This window comes from Pinus tabuliformis, chromosome 9 (assembly GCF_031772625.1).
Source record: "Pinus tabuliformis cultivar Carrire ecotype Pingquan chromosome 9, CPIR1, whole genome shotgun sequence".
Classification (NCBI taxonomy): Eukaryota; Viridiplantae; Streptophyta; class Pinopsida; order Pinales; family Pinaceae; genus Pinus; species Pinus tabuliformis.
In genome coordinates this window covers 508,378,244-508,382,108 of record NC_142307.1, presented here as the reverse complement: position 1 = coordinate 508,382,108, position 3,865 = coordinate 508,378,244, and positions in this window count along the sequence as shown.

The window sequence follows — 3,865 nt, the reverse complement described above, 5'->3', positions numbered from 1 at the left end:
ATCTCTATCCCCTGAGATAATTCAGTCACGGAAATGGAGGAGCAACACTAGATCTAGGGAGTCTCAATCACTTTTTGCTAGATCAGAATTTTCCTCCATTACAATGGGTGGGTTTGGTGGCTTGGCCATCACTTATGAACACAATTCTACCACTATAATCCCTCTTAGTCTTTGCAGCTCCACATGTATGCCTTGGTTTAGATGAAGATCTGAGTGACTATCAAGTAAGGGAACCATTTCTGGGAACTATGACAGCTTTCCAAATTTTTATCAAACCCCAGTGAAAAAATCTATATTATTTTGGGTTTAAGCCTTAGATCGCATCCAACAATTAAAGAATAATATCATCCACACTCTGGGTATCCTGAAATTCCTATAAATTCTAATTTGTGGAGGAAAATCCATGCAAGAAGATCTAATGTTATGAGATTGTCAAATCCTTCCATCATCTTAAACTTGAGGCTTCGAAGAGGATCTCCTAGAGAAAAAAATTCAAAGGGTGTAGGGGGATTATCTAGATCTAGCCTTCCCAAAGAAGCAAAATCGAATCTAGTGAAAGTAAATGGATGATTTTTTTTCAAAGATATTCTCAAAGGAAAATTTGTTACCTCAACAACACTAGATCAGACACACAATATACCCAACCCCTATATACTAGAACAACTGAACCAAATCCTAACAATGGATATAGATCTACGAGAAACAAATGATCAATGCACAACATATGAAGCTCAAGTAGCCATATGCAGATTCAACGGCTTCTGGCCAAAACCAATGGATCTCTTTCATTGGATATTCACAAATTAGAAAATAAGTTGTGAGATTCACCTCTACTCCAGGGGATTTTTCATTGTAAAATTTGCATCATCATATGATAACGAATATATATTGTGAGAGGGTTCATAGTTATGGGGCTCTGTAGAACTCTTTTTCACCCCTTGGTTCCCAGATTTCAACGCTAATACAATAGTGGTATTTAGAATGTCGCTTTGGATTAGATTGCATAATGCTCCCCTACATTTCTGGCACGATAATGTGCTAGAATCCATTGGGAACATATTAGGGTGATACATGAAGACAAGTACAAAGAGTTGAGGAATGAATCTACACTTTCGCCAAAATTTGTGTGGAGGTATATCTCAGCAAAGGATTACCATATCATACTCTCTTGATACATAACAAATAGTGCTATACACAATTACTAGATTTTGAGAATATGGCATTTCGATGTTGAATATGTCGCCAAATGAGACATCTAAAACATCATGTCTTGATGCCAAGAAAGCACCTCGAAGGAAGAAGAAAACAAGAAAGAAACTGAACCGATGGCAATTCCCATTGCAACCGCGTGGAGAAGAAGAGGACGATGAAGAAAAGAAGCATCCTACCAATGAAGAAACCAAGAACCTACAAGAAAATCCATGAAAGGGGAGTGTTAATCATGAAGTTTCGGGAACTCCAACCCACACATAAAGGTAGGAGATGATCCCTATAGCAATGGAGACAGGGGGCTCAAAACATCATAATGTATCTGAAAGTTTGGATTCAGATAGGAAAACTCCAAGAATGACTGAAGGGACGCAACTAGCACTTGTAATGACCACTCCTTCCCAAGGAGAATGGTGAAAGGTAGAAAAGAAGAAATAGAGAAAAGGGTAACTTGTTTACCACCATTTCGAAGTTGTATTTTTGTTCTCTATGATCACCTATTTTGATGGGCATGATTGAATTCATTGTCAACATCTACAACATGTAATTTTATTTTCATTAATAAAATTATGATTTTTCCTGGGGAAAAAATTATATAAAGTAAGATATATACATTTAGAAAAAAAATGTGATATCTTTTTAAGCATGGAGATTCAATCCCACTTTATCATGGAGATTTTTAATTTGTAAACAAGTTTTTTCTCCAATAGCATGGGCCAATATCATGGCTTATAAATACCATATGCCTAAAAAACCATAACTCATTTCATATAGAACTTGTTCGTAAGACCTTTTTTTAATTAATCATTTGAATATAAAGGTAAAAAAGACATAACTAATTTGCAGATATATATTAGCCTTTGATTTTTGAATAGTACTGAAAATATTCTACCACCCATTTAAGAAATATTTATAATTAAGTGAAAATTCTATAAGCCCTATTCCAAAATAAATACGCATATCAACATGCATATTTTTTTATGCTTTTAGAAATATAATATATCAACTACATTTTTTAAGTTTATATAACAAAATATAAAATCGCCATGATGAATACAAGACACACTCATTTGTAACCTTAATATTTAATGAAAACATTGAAATTAATAATGTCCTTGAGACATTGAGAAACCTAATATGTTATTTTAGAAGCATTATATTCAACCACATTCACTATATACATCATTGGAGATAATTTCTTCTTTCCTTGTTAATGTTAAAATAATTTTATCTAATGATTCTTATTAGAATGAGAGGACTATAGGATGGGTTTAAAGAAAAAATTGGTCGAATATTCACAAAATTCAAAACAAGATTTGATGTTATTATTCATTGACCATATAACCAGTTTACATCCTTACATCTCAAAGAAAATTTAAAGACAAGAAAACATGAGTACCTATAGGGCCTATGAGCCCTCAAGTGGAGAAAGGGATGGGGGTCTATGATATTTCTATATTATTCATCCTATCTAACCTAACTTATCATATATAAATTATTAAGCCTATTACTAGCGGAGAAGAATAATTCTTAGAGTTAAGCCATCACTCCTATATGTTAGCAAGGTGTCTCCCATAAATTCTTGGAAAAATAAGTAGTGTGGGGAACTTATTATTAGTTTGGAATGCATAAAAAAGTCAAATAGTAAGAATCACGATGGAAAAAGCAGATGGAGGGTGACAGTTTTAGAGACAAAAAGAGTAGAAAAAAGTACTATGAACACATAGTTTATACCACCACAAAAATAATATATATTCTTGTTGAAAAGCCATGAAACGAGGAAACATACAAGGATTTATGTGACATCAATTGAACCTTTTTATGTCCCCACTAAGGATAACTAGAAAGTAGACATTTAAGGGATTGATAAAAAGGGAAGGATGTTGTTTCGTGTTGGGAGAGGAAGTAATGTGGGTGTACGAAGCTACTCTATTGTTTGCAAAAATTGATAGTGGCAATTATATTGTTGAAATCCTTATAAGATAAACCCAAATTTGTTGTTCCTACTTCCCATTGATGCTATCATAGCTTAGCTAGCAGGAAAAATTCTATAACAAACTAACTATGGTTGGGTGTAAATGGAATGATGGAATGAGCAAATAAAAGGAAAACTATTGTGTCATTTGAGTTAAATATGTTAAGTTTGTGCATGTTTTTATAAAGAATGCATGCTATATAACTCTATATTTTTGTCTATAACATATATGAAATTAAGGAAGTACTACTTGAGGAAATCTACTGGCGGTTATGGTTCTTGGAGGGGGATCGAGAAGCTTGAGCTACAATTGGAGTTGGCACTAGGTTTTTGATTTGTGTTCCATGGCAAGACGTGCAGGGGGGAGTGATGCTCCCTCCTACAGTTAGGTAGTTACAGATAGAAGTAAGGAAGCTAGGAAGCAGCATTTCAAAAAAAACTCTGGAGAAGGTTTCAGAGGCAAGAAGCAAGGATACATTGGGAAGAAATAGACTTCAGGAAAAAGAAGGGGATCAGGAGGGAATGAGTAAGGAGAAGGAGGATGGGGGCAACAATGAAAAATATGCTTCCACAAGGACAAATGGAGTCTGAAAACCCAAGTCAAGCACTATTCCCAGGGTCATATCGAGTGATCCAGCACTTCAAGCGCACATAGATCATATGACGGAACATGCGATAATT